Here is a 27,733-nt window from a genome sequence, read left to right as displayed (position 1 = left end):
TGTATATTTGCTAATTGGCTGTCAGCTGTTTGTCACAGTGCAATCATCTTTTTCACAGCCGCCATTTTGAGATGTTAGGTAAACACACATGTTAATGAAGGTTGTGTTGTGTGATTGCCGAGTTAATATTGATTATTTAGTCTCTTTGAGAGTTGCTCTGGTTATTGTGTATAATTGTTTGTTTGATTGTGTTGTGTAGTTGTGTGGCGCCTGCTCCGACTGTGCTGTCATGTACCTGAAAAACTGCATCAGGTCTTGAACACTCCTTTGTAATAGTGTGTGCTGTTTTCTGTAGCCTCTGTTTGAAATGAGGGGCTCCATTCAAATAGTCCAATTTGCTTAGGGACCTTCCTCACTGGGTGAAATGACCTGGCCACCATAGTAAGAGCTGTCTGAATTCTCTAGAGGGTAAGGAAAGGAGTTTCAATGCTCCCTAACTTATCTCCTTTAGCATAGGAAACATCAGACCGTCCTTTTTGAAATGATCGTCTGATTTCTTCTGTTTTCATCTGTCCAGTCAGGAGTCACAGTAAACAACAAACATATCTGAAAACAAAGATACAAGTTATTTCAATCCAATGACTGTGGAATATTTTTCACCATATTTTCCTCACATTTTAAATAATTTCAAAAAATTTCAGTCCTGTTTGTTGTTCTACAACTTCTTACATCTTCTGCTTCTCATCCTTCCTCGACCCTGTGACGTATTCCATCGGGTCAAGGAATATTAAATCATTATTACTTTCCGAACGCAGCCAGCGTGTCTTGTATAAACCAGGGGCCTCCTAAGAGTCCTTAAGATGTTGCAGGGGGTCATCTTTTCCCACTATATTTTCTTCCATATGTAACACACTGACTGTTGAATTGAACTGAATTTTTTGGTCCTGGGTCCGTGGTCTACTTTGTGTCAGACTTGAGCTAATGGTGGGGTTATATCGCCTAAAATTAACATCCCAGTATTTAGCTCTTTTGGACGTGGATGGTATTATATCACAGTATCTCTTTAAACTTTGGCTGTAATAATTTTGCAGCAGAGGGCTGCCTGTGATTTAAAATGTAGTTAATGAAGTGTCTTCTCCTGTGGCTGCCTAGGTGTTCCCGTCTGGTTCGTACTTATCTCTTTGACGCTACTTTTGACACTTCACTTAATTAGTTGGGCCGCTCCCCTCTTACCACACACCTTGTATGAAGGCTGCAGCTGAAATGGCTATTATGTTTTACTTTTTGATTTAATTAGGCTGTTGATTTATCATGGTAGTGGCTGTATTGCAAAATCGCTGTGTGTACTGTCTGTACCTGGGTATTTGATTTGAACAGCATAGATTCTCATTCAGATTCACACAATCCAAATTCAATATTTCATTGCATTAAAGTATGAATAGTTGTGCACATGACTACATACATGAGCCATGGATACAAAACTTCACTATATTATAAAGAACAACTTCAGATTTTAAATTAAATCAAAAGGCAACTAATTTCAAATGTAAATGTCACCATTGCCTCACAAAAACATTCTGTGTGTCTAACCCAGGATTTGTGCAGTAATTTACAGTGGTTGGGATACTTACTAAATGAATACAGTGTGTATCAGAAGAGAAATGTATCTGTGTGATGTTATGTTTCACATCTGCATACAGGTTCAGGTTTAGGAGGTCAGTAAAATGCTGCATGGTTCTGAAGCCAACATTCTCAACAGTGCTGTGCGTTGCACATGGAGAGTTGAATGGCAATTTGAACATAAATATCATCTGTAGGGCGATTTGTTTCGACATTTTTAAAGATTGGGTGTTTGAAGATTGTTTTGTTCAATGCAGTTGGGAATTTGTGGTATTTCCACAGTGTTTCACCTCCATTTGGCAGTTTTAGCGTACTGCTTTGCTTTTATCCAGCTCTCTGCTGTCTCCATCGCTTTTAAATCCAAAATTGAACCAGACATTTTCCTTTTAGGCTTGGCAGTGCTTTCAGTGGAATCAGCTCACACCATGTTTTTTGCCCTTTTGCGTGTGCATGACCAGATCTTGTTGCACGAGAAAGAGCGGAAATGTTTATGAATCTATATTGGAACATTAAGAGGAAGATGGATTTGAATGAGATTTATAAGAACATCAACCCATCTGTTATGGAATTTTTCATAGACACTGTCTCTTGTCCTCTCTGGGGCATAGTGCAACAGGCTGTTGTGTTTGGGAAGGGCAAGAGCTTGGCGAAGGTCAAAGCCTTCACTCCCTAGACATCACAGATACTGCATAAGCAGGCAATACTGTCTCCATACTAGAATATACATTTGATTGTTTAGGAACAAGCACACCCCTAGATTAAATGATCTGTTGTGTGACTGCAGGAAAGCAGATTTCAGAATATGAGAGAATCATGCACAGATGTTGTATGGATGAATTCTGATTTTCTCCTTGGCCAAGCTTCAATAAATATCTAGCATAAGACGTCAAAGGGCTCCTGAACGCTTTCTTCATTGATGAGTTGACCATTGATCAGCAGATTTTCCACAACACCATCTTTTGTGTAACACCCAGTACACACTGGCTGTGTGTGCAGCACATGACTGCTGCGCTGCTGATATGTTTTGTCTCAGGCATCTGTCGTTCACACAGGGGGTGTGTCTGCTGCATGACTGCAGTAGAGCTGCGATGTCTACTTCCTCGAATATAAGTATATGTACTTAACAAAATGTCATAATGCTGCGCCATGAAGCCATGCATCTTCAGGTCCAACAATAAAACCTTGTTCAAACCAAGGTTATTAATAGTTTTGAAATTTCTATTAGTTTTTATTTTTATTTAGTTTTTCAGTTTGCTTTTTTATTTCAGTTTAGTTTTAGTTAGTTCAACAATTTATTTTAGTTTAGTTTTTATTTAGTTTTAGTTTTTCCAGGTATTAAGAGAAAGCCTTGACTTGTAGAAGCTGAAAAAGGATGAAACAATGTGTGACACCAAATATGGTTTATCAAGTCCTTTAATTTCATTCTTGAACCATCACCTGCAGGTAAATCAAAAGTAAAACTTGAAATGGTTTGAAACCCTCTGGAGGGAGGGCAGCAGCATCGCGGCTACCGCAGGACAGGCAGTAATCGAGGGAGAAAAAGAAATGAAAACGAAGCTGAATTTATCTTCAATTCAGTTTAGTTTTAGTTAGTTTTGCATCGTTCATTGTAGTTTTTATTTAGTTTTTGTTTTTTTTGTAATTGTCGTTTTTATTTTTATTTCAGTTAACAAAATTTTTTTTTCATTGCTAGTTTTAGTCTTAGTTTTCGTTAACTAGAATAACCCTGGTTCAAACTAATTAATGGATTCAGTCAACAAACAGAGTGTTTGTGAAATATTTGACAGACATAGACAAAACTTTGTTGAAAGAACATTTTCACTGACTATATTGCTTCTCTCCTGATGTGGCAGAATAATACATATTAAATAAACACATGCCATTCTTGGATTGACATCTGTTAGTGCTGTTGGTCTTACTCTTTATCAAGCTCCCCATTACATGGCCAGATGAACCTTCAAGTAAGCGCAGCTGCAAAGATGAGGTGCCAGCCCTGTGTGCAGAGTACTGTCTACCTGACCACTGGACGGGGCCTAGACACCTGGTAATGAAGCAACACCCTCCTTAAGGCCAATAACATGTGGGTTGATATTGGTGCTGTAATGATGCTTACTCCCGAACAACATGCTCTATGAATTCCACACAAACCAGTTGACACACTGTAGGCCTGGGGCTTTCAGGGCCCATGGTGTTGTGGTGCCCCTGGGCAGTTGTCTGTTTTGCCGAGTCGTTAATTCAGTCCCAATTACCTGCTGCCTCTGCTGTGAAAAAGGTCTGTTTGGATGCTCCTGATAAACTCTTCATTTTGATTAAGCCTTGCGAGATATTGCATTATATTGTCTGGAGTTATCACAAAGCCCTACTGTTTTTTTTCTTTTTATTATGACACGTGTTTCCCTCAATATGCCATTAATTTACTCTTCATTGGTCCATAAAGCCACACCAGCCACTCTGATCTATATTAATGTGTTTGATTTGTTATTAGAGCCAGCGATCTCCTAATTTGTCCAATAATTTCAAGAAGGTGACAGCTACCCACTTTAAACATTACATGATTTTTTTATTCCCCTTAATCTTCACATTAAAGTTAGGCGTGTACCACATGACCACATTGTAAACGATTTGATTCCCATCATGTCCTACCCCTCTCTTTCTGCCCTTCTTCCCTGTCTCTCCAAACTGAAGGCAAATGCTTAGAAAAAATCTCCTGACAAAACCTGGACATGAGTTAGAATTCTTAGAAATTCATGTCATTCATGTATTCGCATTCGTAGATTTGATTGGCAGCAGCCAAGTCTGCTATTCCTGAGAAGGATGGAGAATTTTCAACCCAATTACACGAGATTCTCAAAGTGATGCCTGCGTGTGATCAGAAAAATCTCATGCAACTGACGTTACGTTCATGTTACTCAATGTACTCTGTATAGCAGCAACACTGCTTCCTGTTTGTGTTCAAGCTACGAAACAAGAGGTGATTTTTAATGCAAAGCAGTCAACTTCAGCTTTTGTGTCAGCAGATGTTTATATTTTCCAAGTGGGTAAGGTGGGTAGGTTTGGCTGAACAGGCACACCAGCTGCTCAACAAGTTTTTGCTGTAGTTTTAAATATACTAGCTGGGTATACACTGTGCCCTCATCTAACAGACAGATTGGTTTCTGACATATTGGAAATTTTGGTTGGTTGTCTCCTGGCTTTCATACTATTGAAGCATAATCACAAGATGATTCTCCAAACTCGGCAGCATTTCTCTCACTGCGCCTTCGCAAAAATGCAGAACGTCATTTATGGCAATTGCACAGTAAGGATGGAGGGAAAAGGTTGCTTGTAGTACAGTAATGGTAGTGTAGCGATGGTGAAATTATAGTTGTCTCAAACATAGTTCATTTTCCTTCTGTGAAAAAGCTACACCAAAAGGCTCATGTTTTCCAAGTCCCCTGTGTGTCCATATCTATTGTTTTTTTCAGCACAGACAGGAAAACATGATCAGGTCTGCATATTCTAGTCATCTCCTTTTGTATGAGTTGTTAGCAAACATTAACATTAATGTGACAAATGATGAATCTGTTATTTTATTAAGTTTTATATATCAGCCGTGTGTTGTGGATTAGATGCAAACAAAACAGGAATCTGCTCTTAAAGCCTTACATTTTTAATTTTCAACATTACATTTTTAATTTCTGAATTTGTTTTGCTGTGGTTGATGTTTCCATAACCAGGCCATGAAATTGAAGTGGTACATTTTTACAGATGGGAAACAGAAGTTTTACAAGCCCTTGTTTTTTTCTAAATTTAATTGAATTGAATAAATTCAAATTGATATATTCCACCTCTGAAAATCTCTGCATGCATGTACAGAGGCAAGAAAACAAATCAGAAGTCAGAGAGAAATTCTGGATGGCACGCAGAGTGAAAAGACAGAATCTACAGCAGAAGCAGTGACTTTGTTCTTTTAACTCTGCCCTGTTCTTTCACTTACTTCACTCTGTGGCAGATGAAAGGCCTCTGGCCCTCTCATGTGCTCTCTTGAGTTCTCTGTCATTCACATTGGGAGGAAAAGGAAGAGTCTTCACAAAAACCCAGTTTGTCTGCACCCAGTGAATACTGATACCACATCACAGTTCATTAAAGTCACTGGACTATCCGCATGCGACCAGCTTTCAGCAGACATAGGCTCAGTGTATATTGAGAGCTGAACTACTATATACGGCCTGACAGTACTGGAAAGTGATTCCAGTCTTCCATAGTAATGTGCTACATACCATTACACCTCCGAATTGATTATTGAACTGCAGCTATTTCATGGACTTTACACAATGAAGCGGTGTCATGTTTGAACATGACGGACAACAATTGATGAATTCCTCAGCGCTAATGGCCCTGGAAATTAAATGGCAGAGGACTATAGTTCTCTCCTCTGTCTCTGTTGGGCAAAATCCACCAACCAATCTACTACAATGATGGAAAATCAATAGCCAATCACCCAGGAAAGACATGAACTGGTGTTGTTACACAGTTTACCCTCTGGAAAAATGTTTCCATACATATCAAAAATGGCAAAAAAAATAGCAACCATTTATTGGAGAGAGATGTTTTTATTGTTATCTGCATTGAAGTGTTTACTGTGTGTGTGTGTGTGCGTGTGTTGTCATGCACAATTTCAAAGAAATTGCAGTGCCAAAGAAATGGGCCTGAGGGAACGGCAGTGAATAATAGCAGGGCGCTGTGAACACACAGGAGTATGATCAATGGTTTCTTTTACTTTTACACATGGCTTCTTACTGCTGTAGGCCTCACTTTGAAATTGTAGACCTGGGTTGCAGATGAAAGAAGGAAAGGAAAAACAAACAGGAAATACCCCCACCCTGTGAAGGTGACATACTGCAATGCGCTGACTGTCAGCATCAAGTGGAACAGGGCAATTTAACCTGTTGTAGAGATTTATAATAGATATCTTGTACAGTTTAGAAAGGGATAAAGCTGCAGCAGCGGAAAAAAGGTTCCACATCCTGTTAGGTTACGAGCTGTCGAAGCTAACAGACCAATCAGGTATCCAGATCAACAGGATCCACAATAGATGTATGCCTCAATATATTCATTTGCCAAAGCCAAATAAATCTGGTCCTGTTGTCTTCATACACTTAATCATACACATGAAAGATTGTATCAGGTATGGTTACTATTTGATAAAACATCTGTCCACTGGCTAGATTTCTCCTGAAGCTTTTATTAGCAACCCATAGATATTTGCTGACAGTTGTTCAGTTGTGATGAAGAGGTCCCCGGGTGGTTGTTGTTGATTAATCATCACAGGCAATTAAATCGTCTCCTGCATAACCGAGCAGCAGGTGATTACAACCGAGAGACGTGGCAGAGAGAACTGAAGCGAATGGACTTTAGATACATCATCTTTCAAACTGCTGTTTCTTATGTTTTCTGACAGAAAAAAAATAATTGATCCATTATGATTATCCAATTATCAGAAAAATTATGAAATCAATAAGGAAAATACATCTTGTTACCTGCAGCTCTATTTGCTTTTGGCAATAAACTCTAGTTAAGTTTAAACTAAAACTCCTGGTTGCACCTCATTAAACAAGGCAGGTAATCCTCTTTTCTCAAATTAAAATTAATGAGCTCCAGCCTGTGCTCTGGGTTCAAATGTGAATATTTGTTTAGTGAAATAGTCTTCTGGTAACATAGTGAGTACCTTTTGGGATTTGGCTTGTATCCACTTGTGAAACTTTGGACGTCTGGGAAACATTTGACTCTAACCATTTCAGACCTTCTGCCTTCAAGGTTTTATGCAACACTTTGCCTTTGCTTTTCAGAGACAGCAGTCTAGTTTGTGCAAACTCCACCAGACATCCTTTTCATCACTTTGGGTGCTTGCGAATGCTGTGATTTTATTGTGATGACTTACAACGGCTTTGTTAATTTTTATGATGGAGGATCTCACCCAGTGCAATAGCATTTGCCACTTTAGGAACGCAGGGCTACACGTGGAGACCGCAAAGTGCATTACCTGATGTAAGTGGCTCAAAGTCTTTCTCTTCCCTGTAGTGCTATAGTAAGATAAATAAACCAGAAAGGGCATTCATAATGTGTGTGGGGATGGAGGGGAAGATATTTGCTCATTAGGGGGCCTGTAAATCTCAACCTTGAATAGTGAACTTGAATTTATCCTGGGATGCTATTGGCAATCTAGTTTAGCCCATGTTCCTGGTAATCTTCTGCGGTGGTGCATCTGTGAGTGATTTAATTTACATAGCTGAGGTTTTGATGTGGAACCACTAATGAAGGTATCTCCAGGATGCTCTGACTGAGCTCTGGGGCATCGGTCCCACTATATCTTTTAAGAGATCTGTAGGGTTAACGTTTCATTCAGGTAATTAAAATAGATTGAGGAGGAAAATCAATGCCAACATGTTAATTTTAAACTGCCTTGTCAGTAGAGCTTGGTTTTCTTATTGGGATCAAAGCCCTGTTGCTGGGCCTCAGCAATCACACAGCAGCAACCAGAAGGTAAAAATGTAGATGTGCACAAGTGAGCTGAGTGAATCCATGAATGTCTGTCAGTCTAATGATAGCAGAGCACACTTAGCATACAGCTCCGGGACATAAACCAGCACAGCATGATAAAAGATAGAGCTGCAGCATATAATGCTCCAGCATTATTTAACTTCACTCTGAAGTTTTTCCACTGGTGTCTGCTCTGAATCTTTCATAAAATGCACCATTATTTGGTTGCTCTCAAGCTGTTGGTGCAGTGCAGTGGACTTTTTAGTATTTCTCATTAATTACCTCGACTGTGGCAGCCTGGCACCATCTAATCTGTCCTGCCACAGTTTCATAATTAAGCGAAAGAAATGTACACTTCTAATGATATAACATCGTGTTTTTCTTCTTCTCTGTTAAACCATGTGTAATGCTGTTTGCCCCCCCCCCCCTCTCTCTCTCTCAAACACACTGACAATGGACTTGTCTGGCCATCAGGAGCACCAGTAGAAACAAATCCAATTTTTAATGTCTTGGCTGACCAAAACGTTTCACAAAAATCGAAAAAGATAGAAAGTAGAATAAATAAAAATTGAATCCAATTGTCTAAGATGTGAATGAGTATGCATGTTCAGTGGCCAATCGCATTAATAAACTTTCATTTATTCTGTGTGGAAACACAATTGTTTTTGTCTTTGTTGCTTGCTCTGGTGCCTGAAGTGTCATACCCTGATGTAATAGTTCCACTCTCATCATGAAACATTAAATCCCAAAACTCTGTGTATGGCAATAGAAAGCACTCACCAACTCCCACACATCCAGCATGTCAGACTATAAAGCACACTAATGTGCCGGGGCATAGGGTCTGTGTCCTGCACTCCTAATCATGCACTACACTAGTGCATTAATTATAACTAAACCTAATGACTCATACAGTTCAGACTTTTTCTCAGCAATACCAATTATTCTTGTTGTGGCTATAGTAACAGTCTTCCTGAGGGGCCTGAGGCTGTGAGCAAAGATCTGGTTTAGTCACACAATGGCATAATAAACAGAAGTCAAAGAGAGGTGCAAATGTATCACTGTACTATATTCTACTTTTTATGAAGTGGTCAACATATTTATTTTTCAATATGAAGCATATTCAAGGACCAGCAACTTCATTGTCCTTCATGCCCAGAATTAACATTGACATTTATATCTGGATTCCTATTTTGTTGGATATCATCATGTACACAATCATCGCTGATCTCACCAAGCATGAGATTGTTTGTAAGAAAATGAATCACTGTTTCCTTCAACATTGATGACAGACACTGTAAACAAAAGACCAACCAAAACCATTATCAGCTGTGATTATTGTCACACAGAAATCCACCCTGGACCTTATTTTAAAAATAATAAACGTTAACAGTTTGTAAAATGTATTTCAAAAAAAGAGAATAGATTTTAAGAAGACATGCCATTTAAAAGAAAAGGAAATAAATGAAAATAGATAAAAATAAATATATAAAAAATATGCATAATAACAGAAAAGAAGGGAAATGATAAAAAGAGCCGGTGTAAAGCTCTAGTTAAAGGCTGATGTAGAGTTTATGTTCTTAAGACATTCACTGAAACTAGCCTCGCTGATATCTAGCCGCGACTTGCATAATTTACAAAAGCATCATCTCTGATTTTCTTAGGCCTGTTGTTGGAAACCTCTGATTACCTCAGTGTTCTAGAGGGAACAGTTAACTGGAGAGTCAGCTATGTAACTCTGTCCTAGTCCATTCAGAGGCGTGCATGTAAGGAGGAGAACCTTAAAGTCAGTCCTGAGTGCAGAGCAGCTGGAACTAGACTAATGTGTTCTCTCTCCTCTTGGTTCTGGTAGAGTTCAGAATGAGCTGGGGAATTTTAAAAAACCTAAATGGGCAATTTCAAGGATTTAGTTTTGTACATTTCTAAAAGGTTTGGGGACTTGCAAAAGACAGATTAGAAGAAAAGAAGAAAGAAAGAAAGCCTGCACTTCCCATAATGCCACTTTATAACGTCATTGTGATATTATTGTAATGCCACAGTGGTAGAGTGACCGTTGACAACACCAGCCTTTAGCAGTTTGAGAATTCACAGGGACAATTTGATTGATTCTAACATCCTGTCACTCCTGCAAATACAAATGCTGAACATGGCACAATCCAATTCAGATTACTAGTTGAATGAAATAGGTTGAATCGGTCATTGAGAATGCAAAATATATATTTGTATAGTCAGATTTCCGAGTTTATTGGACTTTATCATTTGAAAGTTTTCCTCCTGATGAATATTTAAGGATTGATCTTATTTCTGGAAATCTTTGATAAAGGGAAGAGATATTTATCTTGACAGTGTCTGATATGCAATATTATTCCCGTGACGACGAAAAGATTACTGTTACAAGATAACTATCTGTGGAGGTTCTGCAATAACTGTGTTTGAACATGAATTCTTCAAATCATCTCACTGACTTCAACATGTCATACACTTTAATTTCTGTGTGTTGATTTTTATTGGGCTTTAAATCAGCCTATATGTGTACTACCGCAGAAGAACAGGCTGGCGAAGAGCGGTAGACCATGGTGAATTATGGAATACATCTCTGGGTCCTGCTTTGAAGTGGTATTAGAATGTGGGTTTAGTGTGCAGTGTCTGCTACCTGTAGGCTTGTGAATGTGCAGAGCAGCTTAAGACTGTATGTATTGGGAATGGGACCAGACCCTGTGGGCTGAATTCATGAAGGTCTTTAAGCCTGAAACATTTGTTAAACAAAGCTTGTATGCAAACAGCTTAAATGCAAAGACGAGGATCATTTTCACTTGTACAGCTGTCCATGTGCCGACATCATCCGTTCAGCTGTCATTACCATCATCTGCTGATGACGTACTGAAGATCTGCAGCATTCACTGCTGTTGAGATGTTGGTTGGATGTCAGAGAAGAGACGCAGAGAACATTTCATGTCAGACCAATGCTACGGCGTTGTGAAAATGTTAAATGCTTGAAGATGAGAGAAGTCACTTTGGCATCGTTACATCATTCAGAAATTCAGCCTCATTGACCTTGCACCTAAGATAGGTTCCTTTTGGAATCTTATTTTCAATATCACCCTTTATAGCTCTTTGTGTTCTGTTGTAGCTTCTCTACACATCCGACATTACATTTAATTTGCATGAATGTGAAAGCATGATCTGCATATAGATTTTGGCAAAATTATCTTGCATCATACGGGAGGGCTGTAACATCCAACACTCATAGGTGAGTAATGATAGATAGATAGTCATCTCTATTTGTTTTGGTTTTAGCTGTTTACCCACTACACTCCTCCATTTACAGTGTAGTTAGTGTTTCCTTAGGCCTCTGCCACCTTGAGTAAGATATGTTATGATTGATTATGACAAATGATAAAATATATTAAAGGTACAGTGTGTAGAATTTGGTGATATCTAGTGTTGAAATTGCATGTTGCAGCTGAACACCTCTCACCTCACCCCATCATAGTCCAGACATTAGCCCTGGAAACTCCCATTCACATAACCAACAGATCTAGTGTAAAGCATGCTAACAATTTTGAGCAATGGCAGAGTGTGATAACTAGCTGCAAATTATTATTGATTTCATAACAGGTTAATCTTTTTATTAATTTTCTGATTAACTGATTGATTTGTAACAATAATTCGAAGTTCAACTTTTATGATCAATGTTTAAATGTTACCAGATTTTGTGGGGGTGTGATTTAAGTTGTATATGGTGATCTTTAAGGGGGAATAGTTTCCTTGAATGTTCTGTTTTCTATATAACATTTTGTCCTGAGGGAAGTTGTAGGTAATACAGATAACAGAAATATAGCATTTACAGTCTGCAGATGTGTCACCAACCAAAGATCTTTTTCGATGATCCCTTTGAATTTTAGAGAAACTTTGGTGCAGCCACAACTGAGTTTTATTAGCTTTTCCCTCCATCCAATTACAGTCTCATCACCCAGGATACAATTTAATGTCTGTGGAGGGATTTCATCATCACTCCTCTCTTTAGAGCACAGAACCCACTTACCCTCAGGGGCGTCATTTCACTGTTAAGCTTTGTTGCTCGCCACTGTTTTCTATTGGACTTGTGGCCTTTTGCACACAAAACCCAATAGGATTACTCTTCTTGATTGTAAAGCTGAGACTGTGCAGAGCTCTCAACTAACTACTTGTTGTTGTTTTTTATCCTAAATCGGGATCATGAGCAGTCCTCCTGTCCTGTGATCTTCACAGCCAGAGAGAGCCAACCTTTTTTTGTAATGTGGAGTGTGAGGGACACGTTGAAAAGAAGTGGAGGGAAACAGAAGCCTGGCTTTCGATGACTGTCAAATGATAATCTACACAGCCTTTCTCAATGGTGCTGTAGGCAACTCTCCAGCCCCATTCTGTCAAACAGTGTTTGGTAATTTGGTCATAGGAAAATGATGGAGGAGCGATTTTGTTTTATTTTTCTAACTGAAACACCAGTGGTTCATGTCGTCGTGTTAAAATGTGGTAAATCAGAATGTGAGAAATGCAGAGCCTATATCAGACTGTTAGACAAAGTGAGAACCATAGATGATAGATAAATGCTCTACCTTTTTCTGGGGAAACCAACATTGCGTTTGAAGTGTGCAATATTATGAAACCTACTGCTATAGACTTGGATTTATCATCTCTAGCCTTGTGGAATGAGCCGGCAGAAATCTAACCCAAAGAATCCTGTTTGGAACCAGCCATCACCACTGGGCAGTGAACCGAGCTGAACTCTTACCTTTTAATATTTATCAGATTGCGGAACCCATATCTGCAGACGTCCCTCGGCTATCCATCGCTTTATCAAAGCGCTGACTCGAGGTTGGAGCAGCCAGTAGTCATCTAGCAAGACTGGCTTCGAGTTAGTAGATGAAAGTTCACCTGGAGGCACGGTCTTATCTGTTATACCGATTCTGCTGGGCACACATTTGTCTCAGTCTGCAGTGTTTGCAAGACATCTCTTTGGGAATGCTGGGCAGCAGCATATGCAAGCCAGTGGTGCCTTTGCCTTTATGACTCCCAAGAGTGAAGCTGAGGCCGACTGCCAGCAAATCAAGGGGGGGTGTAAAATTGCTCTGAAACATTAGGAATGAGAGTGACCAAAGGAGTGAATTAGGCCATGGTGAATCATTTTATGCCACCCCCAGCTCCTACCCACTCATCTGTCCCTTATCATTTCATTCTGCCGACGGTGTCTTGTGTTGCTCTGAAGAGTTTAAAAAACCCTCCCTGGGGCTTATCAACATGAATTTCATGTGTTTCCATCAGCACTCTTTATAACTCACAGGCTCAATGTTAATGGATTTGATAATGTTATATTGAGGCTAAAAAACTGAATATGACAGCAATGAAGCATATGCATTGGCTTGTTTTTTCTTGTTTTGCTGGTGCAAGTTAGGTGAACAGGCAGCACTGCTACAATATTTGCTCTCAGTCGGCTGACTTAAAATATGAGTCACCTAAGGTTATCAGTCATTTACAAAAATAATTTGTGGCTGTTCTTTTTCTCGACAGATGATAATTAAAACCCTGTTTGCTCAAGATTATGTTTCTGTACAACTTACCTGCACCAGAATATATATTTTGCAGCAAATGTATTGCTACTAATTACGATTGGCTAATTGTGTTAATTCTGTTCTGCTGACATAATGAGGATATCAAGTTATATTTATGAATTTGAAAAGTCACAAATAAATCTGCAAAGCTCGCATGTTGAAGGGGCTGGAGAAATGAAAGGGTTTTAATTGTGTTTCATCTACAAGTTAGTCTGAGAATTATATTGCAACATTGGCTATGGTTGGAAGCATGATTTCCGTATTCGCACTTCCACTGTCGGATTAAAAATACAAAACAACTAAGTGTCAACAGTCTTCATGAATAGACTGTGTATAAATATAAATAATGTAGGCCTTTCTCTGTAAATGCCATTGTCTGGGTTTCCAGAGCCTTTTTGAAACTGTCGAATCTTGACAAATGTAATGATGTCGATATAAATTGGAATCGATTTTGTGGAATCACATCAAAACAGGGTGTCATATTTATAAATGCATGTGTTTCAGTTTATATGGCTGCAGAAAGATGTATGGAAAAAGAATTGATGTAGAACTTCAACAGCTCCTGGGACAGAAATGACTTAGGATTCTTGGGCCACACATAGTATTTGACAACTAATGGCCACAAATAACTAGTATTTAATAAGACAATTTAAAAAATGTAACAAACAAGATGAATATGGTGCTCATCAGGCTGTTGAGTCTTAATGACTCTGACTGTAGTCTAGACAGAGTTCTCCCTCCACAGAGATGTGGACAAACAAGCCAGTGGGGCAAACTACCAAGCTAGGGAGGTCTGTGGGCATGTCCCCAAAGAGACAAAATGTGTCTGTAAAATCTGGTACATTCTAGGGCCATTGTTCCTTCATATACACAGATGTTATCTTCCTGATTGTCAACAAGTAAAATGAATATTGAATATTGACTTGAGGAAGCTCTATTGCATTAAATTAACTTTATAAAACATAAATTGGAGAATGTGACAATCCTGTTTGCAGAGGCGCGACAAGAGACATGAGTCAGTATCTGTCCTCTGCTGCTGTGACACTTACTGCAGATAGTGTTAGTGAGAGGGGCTGGTTGTCTCAGACAGTGGACACGTTTATAAAAAATGTCTAACCAGATTCATGACAAACTGACATCACTCAGACTACAGACATTTCAGCTTCTCAATAAATATTTGCTATGACCAAATAAGTGTCTCCTGATCTTGCTGTGTGTGAGCATGCAAGTGAGAGTAAAGTCACGTGTTTGTGTGTGTGCTCTTGATTTTGTTAAGACATAAAGAGGCTAATGTCATTTCTGAGGTCAGGGGTCAGATTTGAGTTGTGGTTAAGGTTAGGGTGAGGCACGAGTGGATCATGGATACGGATAGGGAAATGGTTTTCGATGTCTGAAGAAGGATACGTGTGTGAGAGAATGGAAGCGGTTCAAAATGAGGCAGATCAAATATATTGTATATCTCTTAGTTTTATTGTATGACACATGCCAACCTTTTTGAAAGCAGTCATGCAGGCCGTAGACATTTTCAGAAGGGCTTTATTTGGCTAGCTGCTTATTGAATATGCCAGACTTGTATCTCAAGGTAGTCCAACATGTCTTTGAGTGACTGCTTCATTCCAGACCTGGCTACTGCTTGGTGCACCCCATCAAGTCCATTGAGAAATAATTCTAGAAAGTCTGTGGTGAGGATTCTCTGCCCTGATCTTAGGAGACGGATAGAAAGTGTTTGTCAGTCATATGTCTCGGCAGGACACACTGTTTACACTTTCTGAAACAACCTGCTTTCTTTCTCTGTGTGGAATTAATGCACAAAAGACTGATTACCTGTCCTTCATGGACATTTGGTAACGTCATCCGTGATGAGTTGCTGATCTCCAAAACCCTCTTTTCTGCACTGAATAAAACATAGCTGCATCAGCGGTGATCAGGGTCCTATTTTATGCTCCATTTTGCTTCAATTTCCACAAGGGATTGGAGGACTGTTAGACAGTTTAGGTAAATGCTGCTCAAATCTCGTCTTCCACGTCCGTGATTTGTAATTATTCCCCTTTGTCATTGTAAGTGGAAAAATGGACAGCTCCACTTCATCCACAGTTACAACCAACACAATAACAGAACATGGATTAAAAAAAATTCTAGTCGGTCCTTTGAACTGAAACTATGAGAAAGGATAAACTGCAAACAATGGATTACAAGTGTAATCAACAAACTCCTATTTGGGTATGTGAGCTGCCAACTTTTTTCAGACTGTAGCTTATTAGAAGGTAATTTACAATAGGAAAGTAACTGCAGGAGGAACTTTTAATATAAACATTACAAAACCACTCAGACTTTGCATTGGCCAGATATTGGTACCCCACATCAACACACACACACCAACATCACAAACATCCCACTCAAACACCAATTACACAGCATTTTACAACAAATGCAGACAGAGCAGGTAGGAATACTATTCATTCTTATTCACGAATTGTACTTTTTTTCATTTTAACCTACTATTAGATGCTAGGACAATTAGGGCTGCCGATATTCCTCTATAATCTCATTTGAATTCCATTCTTTATGTTTTAATAATCGAATTTATTATGTGATTTAAACGTTTTAATAAAATGTTCTCTTGATGATCATTTTTGACATACCAGCAACAGTCCATCATTGCAAAAGTTGCAATATCAATATCTGTATATACGTCACACTGAAGGCAGTTTTTTGAGTGTGCCCTCTTTTTTATCTCTGTGCATGTCTCTGTCTGTCTTTGCGTTCATGTGCACAAAGAAGATTTCATGGTATATAAAAAAAATCTAGGTTGTTCATATTTCAACATTTTAATCATACTTAATTGCTTTTCCCTTATTTTTTCCCTACACACAACTAGTTCTCTTACTGCGCACACACACTGACATCTCTGTTTTTCACTGTGCTTTTCTGACTACCAACATAGGTGGTAGGCTAATGCTGAGAACATCCATTTTTCTCTGTGGTGGGTCGCCACAGTAGTTAAATACATATTTATTTTTCACTGTCTCTGTTTTAACAGTCCATCTTGTAAGATGTCTAGCAGGTTGGATGACTGTAGTGCTCGTTTTACAGAAATCTGTAGCTCAGTGTTTAACACATTAGTCCAGTTGTAGCTGCTCTGCAGTGACATAGCTTATTTGCAACAATGTCAAAAGGAAAACGTTGGGAAAACTCAAAATCTCAAGTTTGTTGTGATTAATTATGTTTTGTTCAGATAATGTATCTTTCACAATTATGAATATTTCAAATTTTTAGTTCTACATACTAAGAGTTCCAAACAATAAAATATGTGACTAACAGACACATCATGGACACATTTAAAAAAAATGTATTGTCAGAGCTAAGTAGCTCCAGTAGCTGCTGTGTGGGACACTGAAACTATTTCCTTGACATATGTCAAACCATTTTAACTTGAATGGTGACATTTGGCAACACCCTAAATTTGCATCTCCAAGTTCACGCCAAGGATTGTGATTTCCTTTACCCCATTAGTGCATGTACAGATGACAGTAGTTCAGTTGAATTTCATTTATTTCGTTTTTATTAATGCTGGTCTGACAAAAGGGAATAATGGCTGTATGGTGTCATCACACTGACTATGAATACCAACATTTTGGGGATATCTCCTTGTCTGTCGCTCTGCACTGACTCTTGCCGACCGACACTGCTTGGCCCAAGCCACTTCTCAGACTTGCTTGTGTGAATATTTTTGAAACTATTCATTTCCCCATCAGTTGCTTCTTGTGCCCTGTGATCCATAAATAGGGGGAGGATTGACACAGTATTGGCTGTGGTTACTGAGGTGGCATGAGGAGACGCTGGAATGTAATTCAATGCGTTCTCAAGTGTGACAATTGGCCTCAGATACTGCTCAGTGACACAGAAGATGAGCCACCAGTCAGACATGTCGCACAAGTAGCCAACTGCTGAAAGTAAGACTTCTTGAGTTGGGAAATGCTCTGTTGTGTTTTGCTGAAAAGAGGTATACCGAGAGAAAGAGACTCAATTGAAAGCAAGTCATTTAGCAGCATTGACCTCTTCTAATAGAGGAGGGGTGTATTGTTCCAGTTTAATACTTCATGACAGCACAGAGGACAAATGGGACAGAAAACTATTAGATGCTAAGCTTGTGAAAAGCCACTTGATGGGAAACAACAGGGAATTTGTGCTCAAGAATGTAATGGCAAAATCTAAAAGGAACAGTTACATTAAATGAAAAATCTCTACAGTGGGCCATCATGTCATGGTCACTTCCCTTCTGTCCTGTCATAACTGTTACCCTTCCTTCTCTTCACATCGTTAACCAGGGCCTCCTTTTCTCTGCAGGCTCCTCTCAGAAGTATGTAATGACTTGTGTCTCTTGGTTGGGACGGGGAAGATTAAGTTTGTACGAGTGGATTGCCTGACATACTGAGGTCTTGATTTAATTTCTTTCAAAGACTTGAGTTATCAGTGAAATCATGTAGCCTGTAGAGTTCACACCAATAAGCATTTCAATCAGAGATTCAGCCACTTGCTTAAAAAAACCCTGCACATCCTCCAGTGTGCTGTGACACATCTTCTGCTTCCTGCATTTGGTTGCAGATGTGTTCTGCATTGAGAAGGTATGAAGGGAGGAACCAAGTCAAGTGATTTACGTATAATTCCCTTCATGAGTGGCGTGGGGTGTGCGATATTTATCCTCTACGATAATATCTTAACGGTAGTTTTAACGATGCGGGAGCTCACGTTATCAAGTATTGGGTAGTGCGCCACTCTCCACCAGCCCTGTGAGTGAGTGAGGGAGATCCAGGCACCTTGCACGAGCTCCGCAGGCCGAGCCGCGGTCCGCAAAGCCTGGATCTCCACTCCTCTCCACCAGCCCAGTTTTGATGACAATAAATCATTTTTCCAGTGTTCTAGAGATCACAGAGCCTGCTTTCTCATTCATGGTGTATGTGCGTGGGTCTCTCATCCTTATCCCTCTCTCTTTCCCCTTCCCTCCCTCCCACCCTGCCTCTTACTCTCATTCTCCCACTCGTTCCAGAAACAGAGCCCGGCCAGGCTCCACCAGTGGTCTAATTATCGTTATTGGCAAAATCCCAGACAACATCAATATTATTTTTTGTCAATATCGCACACCCCTATGAGTGGCACAAATGCCTTGCATTGCCGATCACCATCAGGTAATAAAGCTTCAGAAAATGTTCAGCATCTGGGATAGAAGAGACATAAAAGAAGATTGGGGGAGATCATTTCGTGAGTCAGACTCTAAATAACTTTCTACTTTCAAAGGCAGTGACTTTTGGGTGGAAATTGTCTTAAAAAATATCTGTGGTTTAAAAAGAATTTCACTTCAAAGCTGGATAGGCCGGTGTCATGAAAAAACACACTGGATTTAAGCTAAAACTTTAACTTGAAACACATTCACACCCGACCCACTGAGGAAGAGACAAATCAAATCATATCTGCAGTAACTTTTTTTGCTATTTGGCTGCTTTTGTATATATATTTATATATTTAAATATATATATTAAACAAAAATTACCACTAATGTATTGGTTAAAATATAAAAGTTCAGAATTACCAAATTTGATGAAGGTGACACACATTGTAAGTCAAGGTTTTAGTTAAATGTTGTACTGGAAAAAAGTATTTTGATCTAAGATGAAGTACTCAAGAAACTCAAGACGTCCACTTCCCCCCCCTCAAGTAATACCACAGAGATCGAGCCTGTGGCCCATTGATACAATGAATGTTTTTGTTATATATTTACAAACTGGGTGTCTGTGACGTCATTCCTTGAAAAAAAAATCCTGTATTTAGTTGCTCCTACTGCAAACTAATCCTATCCCATTGTGCAGCTTTACGTTAGAGAATTTCACTAGTGAATCATACGTTGCCTGTTGTTATGAAGTAGCCTCATGATATGCAGTGTTTGCCCATGAGTTTAGCACTTGCTGTAATTCATCAGAGTAATGGAACAAGAAAGAGCAGCCACAGGGAGCTGTTAGATGAAGAGCAGCAGGTGACGGCGTGCACACCTCAAAGTTCTCAGCCAGGTAACACTCACTCATGCTGTGTGCAGCAAAAAATCAGATCTCAATTGCTCACAGAAAAGTGGAAAACATCATTTAAACTAAGTGCTGTTCAAAGCTTACTCGATTATAAACGTAAAATCACAAAGAGAAACATACCAACTATAACCAAGCACAAATACAGAATTATAGACATTACAACAGATAAAGATTAGCGTTTCAAAAAGGCGAGTGAATAAATGTGTCTTCAGCACATTTTAAATTGGCAAGGTTCCGTAGTTCTAGCAGTCTCAGAGATTTGTTGTTAGATCTAAAAGACCGAGGAGCCAACGTTCTACTGTCATAACAACCTGTGTTACTGAGTAAAGTCTGTAAGATGGAGCTTGACAATTTAGATCTTTGAAAAACATTGGGCTAGGTCTTAAATGGGATTTTAAAATGGAAAAGGAGTCAGTACACTGAGGCTCGGTCTACGGTGTATGACTCAACACTCCTGCTGTTACATTTTGCAACTGCAGGTGAGGAGGATCCAAATACACTGAATGACAAAAGAATTCCCTTCCATCACTGTTTACTGACCAATCTCCAGGTTCAACTTTTGCAATGTGTACTGTAATGAGAACGATTATTGCAATATTACTAAACAATACTAAACAATACTAAACAAGAAAAAAAAAAGTATATCTTTTCAAGTGGGGCTTTTGTAATTGTGGTATAAAGTTAAAAAATCATATTAGTTTTTATTTCTTTGCATTACAGTTTGAGTAAAATTTGTGATCTAATATGAGCTCAAATGTTAATGTTGACTTAATCGACTCAAATATTTCCTTTTTCTTCATTTATTAAGAACGGTCCTCTAGGGAAAGACTCCTGTGTCAGAGGCCTGTCTGTACCTGGTTCTAGGCTTCATTATGTTTTTAATTGCCAATTAAATTAATTGCCAAATATTTTTTAAAAAACTAAATAATAACAAAAAGCACAGAAAAGAATATTATTTAAGGACAGAGTCAATGAGCATTCCTGGAGAACATTAAGTTAAAATGTTATATATGTAGATAGCCTTCCCTACATTGAAGTTTGATTACATTCTCTTTCTCAGAAAAGATGGAATAAAAACTTTTCCAATGTCACTGTGCACATGTCATGTGGCCATCTGGAGCCGCATGAAACTGAAGTGTGGCCTCAAAAATCGCCTCTAATTTTTGCAACAGCAGGTCCCTCCTGTCATGCTGCAGCCAAGGGACTGCAGGCAATCAGCTACCCAGCTTATAAAGCCGATCAAAAATATAATCACATCAGAGAAGTGAAATAATCTCAGTCATCAGGGAAATGCACAGAGAATGTCTCTGCAGGTATGAACTATCTGAAGGATTCTGTACCTGGCATAATAAGGAAACTAAAGAGAATGGCTGAGGGATCAACCAACTCCTGAAACACATAGTACCATTTCATTTTTCTGTGATCTCCACTGACAGAAACTGCAAATTAGACTCTATATAGTCTAAAGCGGGATTGATTTGGCATGAAAATTAATAGCAGACCGCAAGACTTGAGCTGTAGGCATGTTATTTTCTGCCATTACAGCCTATTCAGATGAAATGGCACACAATTCACTTGCGGGTCTGACATCAACCTTTGTACTTTGTTCTTAAGAAAAAGTTGTTTCAGACCAGAGCCCTTGCTTTACTGCGTATTTAAGAAGGGGAACATTTTTTTAAAGCAAGTATGGTCGACCACCATCCTCCTCTCCACCACATATGTCGTCTTAGAAGAAACGCTACAGCCAAAGACCCTCACAACCACAACCAGATGTGCGTTATGACAACTACGGACATTTGCCGATTCAATGTGACCGGCGGGGGCGGTGCATCCTCGGTCCAAAGGGTGAGTCAAGATGGAAATGCAAGAAATGCAATGTTTTCCTGTGTTTGAATGCAAAGCAGGAATGCTTTGAAGTATACCACCAGAAATAGCCCAAAAACATGTAAATGCTGCTGCACGACCAGCCAAAAAAACATTTGTGCTGTTGCACAACCAATCCAAAAATGTTGCATTATCACAGGGATGAGCAAGTTTAATTCATTTCTTGCAAAAGTTATCATTTTATTTCAACGTTAGTGGTATTTGTAAATTTTTGACACTATTACCATGAAGGAACTTCTCAACTGTTTGGTAGAGGTCAATATATATATATATATATATATATATATATACCTATATCATTGTTATTATTGAATCAAGTAAATAAAAAAACGCAAAGACATTATTTTTTTCCATAGCTTTTTTTTGGTGAGGACGTCAAAGGGTCCCTTCTGAGTGTCACTGATGTGACAGCACAGTGACCCTTTGGGTACAAGGCAACATTTAACAGAAAATCTAGTCAGAAAAGTAAGGGACAAAACCTAGAAATCATGCAGTTTATCAGTGAGCTGCAGGGTGGCAGCATATCATGCACTGTAGATGTGTGATGCTGCCTGTGGGGGACTCTGGGATTTCTTTTGGCTCATTTGGGCTGTGATGGGTAGTTTGTTGTGGCAGCGTACTATCTCTATTGACAGCACATTTATCACACTTTTGTCTCTGATAGCATTCATTTGCATGGGCCCATCTCCAGTCATGTAGCCGGAGGTTGTCATGACAGTATGTTCTTTTTTTGTCCTAAAGCCACACAAATATATAAACATTGCCCAACAGGAAGACTGTGTGCTCGTATAGACTGGTGGAAAATGTCATCCCTTTATTGCTTATTCTTCACTATAGGAAACGTTGACCATGCACTGTCACATCAGCTTTATATCTCGCCTCACAGCATAAAAAGAAAAAGAACACTTGACTTTGAATCTGGTAATGGAATCATAATTTGTCAAAATATCTTTCTCAAAAGTAATTGCACATAAGGTGGCACAAAAATCAAATAAGAAACATGATAAATACTCCATATAAAAATATAATTGAATAGTGGGAAGTAGATGATGAAAAATAAGAATACTTCTCTATACATTAATATGCAGTAATATATAATTTGATGGACAACTGTGATGTCATGCCATCAGCGATCAGATTTTGCATCTGGATTTGCTTAATAATCTTTTCTATCAAGTTTAATAATTATTTTACTATACTTGCACTTATCCTTTGCAAGCAGATTAAAATCGGATTCTGTTTCTGTCACTCTGGCTGCAGGAGTACGGTCGCTGGTGTCACTCACTTCTTGTCCCTACAGCCAATAGGTTTGTTTCTCAGCAGGTATGTCACTGAGTGGAAACGACTTGTGTGGAACATGAAGTGCTTGGTGGTGAATCATTGGCATCTGCTTAGGGCTGTGCTTCTTTCAGACAATCACCCATCCTGTTCAAGAGAGGGGCTGTGCAGAGAGTAGGGGTGCTGGATTGGCTTGCACAGGCTACTGGTGACTGGGTAACTACAGCAGCTGACACTGAGCTTTCCATGGAGCTGTGGAATAGATAAACATCAGACAGGAGAAAGCAGGAGAATGAGGACAGGGAGAAGCTCTTACTAACTGCTAACCTTAAGTAGCTAACAGATCCCTTTCACCTTAATCTTACACACTGGACCTTTAAGTCGTGTGCGTCAGGGGGATCTGTGAGAGCTTAAAGTGATAGTTCACCGGGAAATGAAAATTCATTCATTATCTACTCACCACTACGCTGATGGAGGGGTGGATGAAGTGTTTGAGTCCACAAAACACTTTTGGAGTTTCAGGGGTAAACAGAGTTGCAGCCAAATCTAAAACAATTAAAGCATCTGGTGACTACTCCTTCAAACGTAATAAAACAAACATAAAATGCCTCCATACTGCTCCCGTGGTGTCATCCAAGTGTCCAGAAGCCCCGACATTCAAATTCAACTCAAAACATTGTCACTGACACCATTTTCTTTAGCCTCAATGTCCTTGGATATCGTCCTCTGGAGCTGCATTCAAGTTCCGGCACACACACTGCACACAAGCGGGGTGCGCGATAGTATCCCTACATCCATTCTCAATATGCTATTGCAGGTTTTCTCAGTATTCCGTCGGAGCAGATGATTGTAATGTTAAACATTTTTGATATTTACCTTTCAAGATTGGGGGAGGCACCGCTTACATTGGTATTTTTATGATTATTTTGTAAACTTGTGACACTTCAGGATTATTTGGGCAGATAATCGGCTCTGACTGGCCAATCGGAAATGCCTCTGTGATGGGGCAAAGTGGATCAAAAATAGACCCGGTTATCCTTAAGTGTGAACCAGCACTAAGCCCTGTAACAACATACACAGGTACATATAAAGGTATGTATGAAAATGTATGAAGTATAGTTGTAGAATAACTGGTGCTTAGGGAGAGGGATTGGAACTCAGTATTTAAAACTGGGAGCAATGCAGTGCTTAGAAACACGGTGCTGTTTGGATAACTGTAAGTGGCAGAGCTTTAACAATACAGAGACAGTAGGAAGGAAATATTTATAATACACAATGGCAGTCAGTGGAATATTTATTTTGACGTGGTGAAGTTCGTAACTAGTTGTTAAACTGTTAGGTAACACTTTATATTAGGGAACACATATCAACCATTAACTAGTTGCTTATTAGCATGGATATTAGAGGCATATTGGCTCTTTATTAGTCATTATAAAGCACTTATTAATGCCTTATGACCTTATTCTGCAACTACTCCATTGATTAACAGTTTTCCCTTAATAACCTCCTAATTACTGCTTATTGATGGTAAGTAAGGAAGTTGTTGTACATGAATTGCAATCAAGTGCTTGGATATGTTCACTTTGTGTGCTCCCTAATATAAAGTGTTACCAACTGTTAACCAACAACAATAATTAGTAGAGTTATACTTCAGTACATCAATTCTGAGCCTCAGTTGTCTGTTAACTGTCTCAGTTAACAGACAACTGACGTAGGCCTGGTTAGTTTATGAGGATTGATCGTTTTGATTGGCTGCTGAACATACAAACAGATATAGGAAAAGGAAAGTGTTATGATGGGGTCAACCTGCCGACAAGAACAGTCAAACCCTTATGGATGATGGGACGGTCCACTGAAGTTCAGGATATTACCGGTGCTGCCAATGGCTTGTCCAACCATGACAGACGAGTGTGAGAGAGAGAATGCTTCTCACATCTCTTAAAATGCAAAGTTAGACATTGTTTAAATGATAAGTGTTAAAAAACAACATTGGATCCTTATGGAATTGCGTTAAAATATAGTAATTGCAGGCCACCACAGTCCAGGCAATCAACGGCCAAACATGTAGGACTGACCTGTTTTATTCTGTTCATAGAAGCACTGCAGGTCTGATTTTAATGTAAACACTTAAATGGTCATTTTCACAGCATCTGCTCTCAGTGTGAAAAAATGTTTAAATATATATTCGTAATTATGACAAAGGATGTTTGACAAACTCTCCTAAACTTTTTACGATCTTCTGGCAAGGGTTGTAAGGATGAGTGAGGTGAAAAGCAGCTTTGGTACCATGATATCCAATCAGCACAACTCTGCTACCCAGCATGCTCCATTTTTATTTATTAGCTTAGTTTAATGACAGGTCACAAGGGCGTGCAATAAATTAAGCTCACAGTAAATTTTAAGAACTGCTTCTACATCCAGGAGAAGGTGTTGCACAAGGCCAAGCACTATTGCTCTGTAAAGAATATTGAATTTGAGCACTTGAATGAGTTTGACACACATTTTGTTTGTATGGAAACTTGATTCTGCTCTTATGAATGTAACCACTGAAAATGTGTCATTTAAGGTCATGTCCCAAACTGTCTTAGACCAGAATAGCACACAGTATATTGTGGTGTGAGAATATTGTGTGTAAGTGGTTTGAAAACTTTAACGTCAATTCGGTGATCGTCAGGGCAAATACAAATCATTATGTGGTTTGACAGTAGGAGAAAAAGATAAACCGGATGAATGGTGTGAAACTCATTAGATTCAAAGGAACTCATAATTGCTCCCTTCCACCTTCCCTTAGCGTCATAATAATAATGGCCAAGTGCAATTAACAGAAATTCTTAAAGCTCTGCTTCACCCTGTTGGTGTATTAAAGTTATCAGGCCCAATGGTTTGCCCCCTGTGCCTTTTGTTAAAACCATAATATGACATATGTTGTTTTGTGCAGTTTTCTAAACCTTAAGGCTTGGTTTATGCTAAAGAAACTTCTTTGGAAACTTCCATAACTTGAGTAGGAGTTCAAATTAATTGCAGCATACATTTGTATTGATGGAATCAGGGGTGAGTCTGGCAGAGTTGAATAATCTGATTTACAAACAACATCCAGTTCTCTTCAGCAAAAGTTATAATCCTCTGGGAAAGAATTTATAGTTTCATTTTTTACTCAGTTATCGAAGGTGCACCGTCACTGGTCTGCAGGACTTGAAGCAGATGTGAGTAGGTGTGCTCGTCCCTCCACTAGAGGCGTGTGACTTATAGCCTCACGATTCGATTCTGTTGCAACTCAACAGTCAACGATTCAAATGCACAACAATGCATCTTGATGCATTTCAATGTAATCCTCAATTTTCTATATTGCTGCTTTTTCATTAACTAATACAACCAGTCAGACAAATTTGTGCATGTGTGCGTGCATGCGTGCGTATGCGCTCATCTCTTGCTCTTCACGCACAAACTTATAACCACATTTATTTAGTAATTAATCAATGATGTGGGATCATAAATCCAGATCGTCACTTTAACGCTAATGTCCTGGCTGTGTGGTCATGTTATGTCTCGTCATGTCTCTGTGTGTGCCTCATAAATGCAAGACTGAATGAGACAAACAAAGTAAACCTCAAATACTGTTTGTGTGCTAGTAATTTTAGAATAGTGTTGATGTTCATTGGCAGAGTGTAAAGTGAGCGCAAGTCAGAGGGGAGCAAGGAGGAATCGGACTCTGACAGAGACAATGACACAATACAGGACGAATGGACCTTTAATGTGTGTCTGTTTTGATCCTGAAGCAGCAGTGGTTGAATTATATATTATACATTTCCACACTTGATAAGACCATCTGTCTAATAGAGAGGGAAATGTTCTCCATTTCTGACTTTACTGCCAATTATGGAAAGGGTTGATGCTTTGCCGCAATGTCCCCTGTACAGTTTCTGCTGCGTTGCTTCACACATGACTTCAGAATAGATGCTTTGGCCACAATTACCGAATTTTGTCTGTGCAAACTCCATTCTGTCTATCTTAGCACAAGGTGTGTCCATGCTTGAAGATTCTACTCAGTGCAAGGTTCTCTTAGCAGGACAAAAAGAGATGCGTTTCATAATTTGTCAAAGTGGCTGCTCCAATGGACAATAATGCTTTATGATGGCACTGTGAAGCAAATCAAATACTGTTTCTTCCTCTGCCCTCCAGTTTACATTACGAAGCCAGAAATAGCTGAATCTCCTTGGTGGCTCTTGTATTCACTGTATGACCACTTTACTGATGGGAGCTCCGAAAGCTACCACTGTAACTCATAAAATAAGCTCTGTGGATTGTTATTGATAGCTGTTTGTGTTTTCTGCCTGCTTTCTTTCAATAAATAACTTTGCTCGACTGCAATTATCTATTAAAAGGAAAAGCTGGGAACTGAAGGTGAAAATAAAACAACCACAGCACTGGAAAATGGAAATGGTGAAATATCACTTTAAGTGCAGAAGCCCTCAGAATGTGTGTGTGTGTTTGTATATGTGTTCATCTGCAGAATCCATGGGGAGGCTTTACTCATCTAATCACTTCTCTCTCCTGAGTCAGCGTGCTAATTAGGTCTAAAATATACATCATAGTTTCCTTCATCTCTTTAATTAAAAGTTGATGGTAGTTATTCAGCTATCAAGTGATATGACACTTTCACGCTTGAAAAAGTGTCCAAAAAAGTGTTTTAAAATGCCAGTTTAGGGACAAAAAAATACCCAATTTCATGGGAAGATTGAATCCTATTCTTTCATGCTCTGAAAATATGCATCGTTGCCTTTTTAAGTGAGTGGTTATAAAAAGGGAATAGCTATGAAACTATAAATGAAA

The 27,733-nt window shown here is 39.1% G+C and overlaps 1 long non-coding RNA gene across 3 annotated transcripts in view; it reads left to right on the top strand.

The window, feature by feature from the left end:
• Positions 1-27,733, top strand: part of LOC138405932 (uncharacterized) — a 200,402-nt gene that overhangs the window by 188 nt on the left and 172,481 nt on the right. The window lies entirely within an intron of this gene.

Source organism: Paralichthys olivaceus, chromosome 20 (genome assembly GCF_024713975.1).
Source record: "Paralichthys olivaceus isolate ysfri-2021 chromosome 20, ASM2471397v2, whole genome shotgun sequence".
In the NCBI taxonomy this organism is placed as follows: domain Eukaryota; kingdom Metazoa; phylum Chordata; class Actinopteri; order Pleuronectiformes; family Paralichthyidae; genus Paralichthys; species Paralichthys olivaceus.
The sequence above is the reverse complement of the archived record's forward strand: the minus strand, read 5'-3'. Positions and strand labels throughout refer to the sequence as shown.